We start from the raw sequence: 6,671 nt of genomic DNA on the forward strand, positions 1-6,671 counted from the left end.
TAAATGCAGTATTTTAGTATTCGAGCTGAAAGGATAATCTCTGCCAGTTATTTGTTATCAATATACCTTTTCAGATAGTGCTGTAGTTCTGATACAAGAGTCATAGATATTATAGAAGCGATGAATCTGAACTGATTCTAATTGTAATGATCTATTCTTGCTGCCAGAGGAGGGAGAGGACCAGGATATGTAGTTCAGCGAAAGCTGATAGTTGACAGGAAGGAACGAGGGCACTAGTGTTCCAGACTATGGCTTCTGTGAGACAGGATCAGAGAGTAACACTCTCAGTGAGCTTACTGGTCAGCTTGTTGTATCAGGTATGTGACATCCTGCTTGGTAGTGTGAATGTTACCATACCAAAATGACTGCCCTTATAAACTTTAGTTATCCACCTGTGGGGATCTCCGTCTCTTTTGCACTCTTCAGCTGCTGTCAGTTACTATAGCTTATACCCAGTGAAGATCTGTGGCGTGGAGCCTGAATTCTTGCTGAATTGGTGATGAGGACACAGGGAGTGGAAAAGCAGGAGAGCAGGACTGTGTTCTCATTTCAGCCACTGACTCACCATGACTTCAGGCAAGTCACTTAGTAGGTATTTGCCTGTGTTTCCTTCTATTTAATGAAGTTGATGGTAATCAAAACAGTGCAAAATTTGTGGACACGGTGATTTATAAATAATTATTTTCCATGCTTGCTAGTAAAATTGTAATTTCGGATATAGACCTTATTTTTACTTGTAAGGTTATTTTTTTACCTTTTATACAGTAAATATCTATACCAGTGAATTGTAAAAATAAAGTTTCCAATATGTATTAAATCCTTTGTTGTAATGGTTGTAACTACCTAGTTACCAGAAAATCGTAGCTTCTGTCTTCATGATGATTAAAAAATGAATACTCAAGTGTTTTGGCAGGACCTTTAAAATTTAAGTCAATGCTAGGGGAAAAAAAATGAAGTTGATCTGAGCACACTACTCTCTTATTAAAGTAACTTGTATCTATTTTAAAGGGCATATCAACCCGTGCACTTATTGTATATTCATTCCTGTTGATTATTCTTCTCTTCAGTCAGATCAGGAATTATTTGATCGTGTTCTATCTGTTCTGTTTGTAAAAAGCTCAACAATGCTATGTAGAACGTGCTTACTCAACAGTCAATGGCAATGGATTAAGGTCTGAACTTACAGCTTTTACACAAGGTATGTTCTCAACAGATGCTTTAACTGCTTGTATAGCTATGTTCAAAATGATAGATTTTTATGCACAAATGATTCACTTAGGTAAATATCACTTAGTATCTTTATGATACTGGGGCATAGCCTTCTGCATAAGAATTCCATCTGGAAAGTAATATACGCTACTGAGTGTCATATTAAAAAAACAATATTGTAGAAATTCATAATTGAAACGTTGGCATTTATTTTTACGTGGACTGATTGTATTTCTTGAAAGAAAAGAGCCTGGGCTCTAAAAGCAATGCAATATCTTTAACGAGACATTTGATGTTAGCTTAAAACCTGTTGATTATACGATGAATCCATGTTAAAATAAACATGGATGTTCTGGTTGAATACCCTGTATTTTTTATTATAGCAGTAAAAGGCAAGTAAAACACATATCTAGAGTCCTACTGGATTTTGAAATTATAATGGTAGCTGGATTTTAGCTTTAATCTGTTTTCCATATAAACAGTTCTGGTGCCAAAAAGTTGCTCTTGAAATGATAATTGGTCTCTGTGAATGGCAGCCAATCTACTCACTTAAAAAGTAGAGAAAGCAGGAGATGTTAATGTACTAGAGCCAGCAAAGCTCCAAGGAGTGTCTGGTGAAAAAGCCTGCTGCTGAGAGCTCCATCCCTCTTTTGCCTCTCTGAAAAGGAAAGAGACATCTTACTCTAGGCTCTACTGTTTTGCTTGCTCAGCAGTGTGCACTGGCACACACAGAAATAGCCAGTCATAAATACTGGTATGGTATCTGCAGCCAAAGACCCCACGCGTGTTCAGTGTCCTGTGCTAAGCATCCCAGAAACACAAGACACCTCCTGCTCTATAGAGTTTTAAAATGAGATAAAATATGAACTAGAATAAACCAATTTAAAAACAGAACTGTTATATACAGAGGTGGTTAATGCATGTTTTCCTTGAAGTTTGCCCCACTGCATTGATATTGGCTGGGTTGTGTAGACATGTTCCCAAAAACTGTTAATGACAGTGTGAGGAGTGGAAAAGACTAAATGTATGTGACCTGTATGGCAGGAGGTAAGAGTCATCTTATCCTTGCTTTGTATGTTTGCATTACTCTTGCAGACTGCTTACCTCAAGGCAAAAGACTCTGCCTTCTATACGTATAACTTAAATTACTGTTTCATATATTAATAGCAAAATGTGTGCTCTGAATTCAGATGGCTTATTCTTATTAAGTTGAATAATTAAAGATGGCACATATAGAAGATCCCTGTGATAGGGAAATAGTAGCGTGTCTCAGTCTCCTAGATTCTTGAAATCTTTGTAGTGAGAATGGAAAGCTGTTTACAGTTCTAAGGTTTTAATAATGAAATCATAGCTATGATGGCACTGTCTGGTTTATAGCTTGGGAAATTTCAATTTCAATTCTGTTTACAAAGATCATATGTTGTTTACAGTTCTGAACTAAGGAAATGTCCATATCTCATAAAAATCAACTAGCTATCTGTTCTTATTGCCCTCCCATTTCTTAATTCATATTACTTAAAATGCCTTGATTTTAGTATATGTATCTCAGTACTTCTAGTGAGTTCCAAAAAAAATACAGGAGTCTTGCAGTCTGTTGCCTGTTAGGTGTCCTGGAAAGTCTCAGTTTATTTAGGCCTGCCAGGGTATAGTTAGGTGCATGAGAAATTTTCAGACTTTCTTAGGCTCACTGGCTGACTTCTCTTTGTCACATAAACCTGTCCTGCTCCCTCCCAGAGATACTGTCATGTGGAACCCATCTCCTAACAGTGCCTTCGACTGGGTGTAGTAACTTGTTAACCTCTTACGTAGTGCAGGAAGGATGAAAAACTTAATAGAAGGTGAACACCCTTCCCTGCAACCTGTTAACAACAATCTTCAGATATTGGCACTGTGCCAGTTTGCAGGTTAAATTGCATAGACACCCACAGGAGGACTCAGACTGTTTACTTCCTCTGTGCTTCTTCCAATACAGAAAAAATTATATAGGCTGATACGGACATTCCAACTGTATCAGTTGAAGAGTGGGGTAGGAGCAGACCATTGGGTCTGTACCTGTGGATGCTAAGAACTTCGTGCCTTTAGAGTGGCATTAAATTTCCCTGTGCAGGGTAGTTCATGGGACTTTGTTCTCTTAGTTAAACATGTGGTCAGTGTTTGCAGGCAAAGGGCCATTAATTGTAACCACTTTATGGCTATTTCATCAATGTAAGATAAATTGGTGGTTTCACTTTCTAGAGCATAAAGTAGCTGATAAAAAGATGTGGGGGTTAGAAAGACATTTCTAGGCCAAGTTGCTCCAGATTATTGTTATCCTTCATGAAGTTTTGGGCCTCTTCCTTAGAAAGTGCTGTAAGTGGAAGTTCTCAGCAAGGGGATTATGCTAAATGGATTCTGCATTGACTTAACGTGAAACTTGCTTCTCTATCTGCTCAAGAAGAAAGCTCAAGTCAGTGTAAAACAGATCAATGTTCTATTCAGAACTATGCATTTGACACACTTGGATTTAAAAATCACTGACTGGTTCTCCTAGGGTTCACATGAGATGATAAAACACCATTGGATCACACAACAAAACAAGGCAAGTGTGTCAGCCTTACCATAAATTAAGTCGTCATGTTACTGTGGTCACAGTGATTATGCTGCATGCAGATTGCACAATGAATAATATTTCCCTCTAGTCTGTATCGCTGAATGCGTGCGTCATGTTTACAAATAGCAGAGTTGTTTATCACTAGCATGACTTGTGTGCCATCCTGGATGGAGTTGGACAAAAGTTGACGTGTAACAAGCCCAGTTTCGACAACTTATTCTGAGTACGTACAAATATGCTTTTGGCAGCCTCATGGTTCCTCTTGCTTTACAAAGCATCTATTTTTGCTCAGAAATGTTAAGGGTGAGATTCAGACAGCACATACGTCACTGAAGTGCAGATGTACATCTGCAGATATACAGCCAGCCAGTAAGCATATGGACTGGAATTGGGGCAATCTGACTGTCCTGAAGCGTGTGCTGTGCAGGATATGCCCGCTGCAGTGTGCCACGTACGGAGAGGATAACTCAGACAGTCTAATCAAACTATGTCAGGCTGAGGCACCAGACAGCCTGGCCATGGTAGCCAAGAGCTCTGGGTAGGCTAACTTACCTTAGCTTCTGCAGTTCAGACATATCCATGGAAGCACTCTGGAAGTCAAGACAGAAGAGCATACTGTAGCTTCCGCTAAAATCAGTAACCCTAGACTTCCAACTTAAATGGCAGTAGGAAGCCACTCCTTTTCTGATGTACAGTTTCACCTTGTAACTGAACTTATATTGAAAAAAAACAACCACAAAACAGTAGCATGCACACTGGGAAGAGCTTTAATCTCCATTTCATATATTTTTTTATATTTCACTTGCATTTCACTGAATCATCCATTTTTATTGCCCTGCTAAGAAGCCCCTGTGAAGCAGTTAAGTAGGATGTTCCATACCTTACGAGAGTTCGTAATGTAGAGGAATTTAGTAAGTTAGAGAGATCAAATCACAAGTCAGTCAAACCTGGAAGCAGAGTCTAAATGTCCTGACTGAAAAAAAAAGATGGTACAGCAGGAACAATTTATGAACATTAAAGTACAGAGAACAACTTCCACCAGACCTGCAGCTAATTTAAACATTGCTAATTTGTAACCCAGGCAGAAGATGAAAATGATGGATTGAACTAAAAGTTGTAGCAATGGTAAATCTTTCAAGGAATGTTTTTAAAGTAAACATAATTTCAATGCATAAAATCAGGTGTTCTAGATAATACCTGTGAGTCTACTGATGTAAGTAGCACCTTATTAAAACTTATGAGCACTCTTGCATGTGAAGTTCCTTGTGCTTTTAAATATTTGTAACATCAGGCCTTTATTATGAGTTTAATCTAAAACTCATTTGAAAACAAAGCGAAGGACTGTGCTGATTTCAGTACCTTTTTAATTAGGACCTAAACAAGAAAAAACTAAAATTAATTTATGTTTAGTACTTTATTCAGTGAACAAAAGAAGCAAAATGAAAAAGAGGAATACTTTTTCAACATTCTTTTAAGTTAAAAGAATCGTATGTACAACTTGTTAAAAGAATAGGTGAAACTAAACATGAACACAGTGTGCCCCCAAACACACACTGAAAAAAACCCCCAATAGACTCTGCAATACAGAAAATGAGCAAGTCATTAGGGAAAAACAAGCCACTGTCTCTACCCTGAGGAATCTACTGCAATCACAGTTCATCTCTCAGATTATTGTTACATGTCGCAGTAATTCTCAAGAAGGTCTAGTTTGCGTCTTCAGATTACAGGAGGGCTGTTACAGCACGTTATAGTGATGGCAATTAGCTACCTTGATGAAATAGATTTTCAGGTTTGGCTTTGTCTCCCCCGCCGTGGTTCACGTGGAGTGGGCTGGTGTGCAATGTTGATGGCTGTTTACACTGGCCACTTTGCAGCCATCCTTGATTTCAAAAACACGCTTTTCAGAAGGATTCAAGGTATCCAGGCAACTAGTGTGTCTCAGGATAGCTGAATTCACACATATTTCCATGTACTTAATATCAAGACAGCCCTTAATTTTAGTGTTTCAGAACACCAACACAATTGGACATTCCACAGGACAGGCCTGATTCTCCTCTCCAAATACTACTTAAACTCCTCACACTCCATTTAAGCTTAGCTCTGATTTTCAGTGAAATAAGTGAGAAGCAATTCAGACCCTTTTTTATAAAAACATATATGTAACCCCTGTACATCCATTGTGAAGAATGGCTTTCTGAAGTCTTAATTTGGTGCGTGCAATCATACCGTCGTGTAACATAAATACAGAAGCTTACTTTAATAGCTCCCAGCTCAGCAGGAGATGATCTCAAACCTTTGTCCTTCACAACTAGCAGTTTGCCACCACTGTGAGTTTTATCAGCAAATACTCTGTTTCCCCAAACCTTCTCGCTGCCAAAAGTCTGCAGTAGACAGAGTAAGCTTTCCTGGGAAAAAACAACTGTCTGGGATACTGGTACAAACTGTGATTTAACCCTTACAACCTCTTTTGCTAGTACATCTATGCAACTGCAGAAAAGGCTTCATCTGTTGACAGCCACTTGGAAGCAACAGCTCCCCAAAGGGGATCACAACCTCTAGCGGGGAAATCTTACAAGTGCAGAGGTGGTCCTGTAAGAAAATGCCTGTAAAACCGCTGCCCTCAGACTTCACCTTCCCCAGGTCTCCGTGGCTGCGCAGCAAATGTCTTCTGCCTCCTTTGCGAATCCATCCTGAAAAGTCCCCGGGCTCTTCCCATCTCACCGCTGTTAAAATTCACGCGTTGGGGCTGCGCGCCTGCCTGCCCTCGGCAAGCACCGCGAAACGCCTCTGCGAGCACGGCGTGGCGGGAACAGGCTGTTACACCACAGGCGTTCACACCGAGCCCTCACAAAATGTTTTAATTTTGGGTATT

Source organism: Calonectris borealis, chromosome 9, assembly GCF_964195595.1.
Source record: "Calonectris borealis chromosome 9, bCalBor7.hap1.2, whole genome shotgun sequence".
In the NCBI taxonomy this organism is placed as follows: Eukaryota; Metazoa; Chordata; class Aves; order Procellariiformes; family Procellariidae; genus Calonectris; species Calonectris borealis.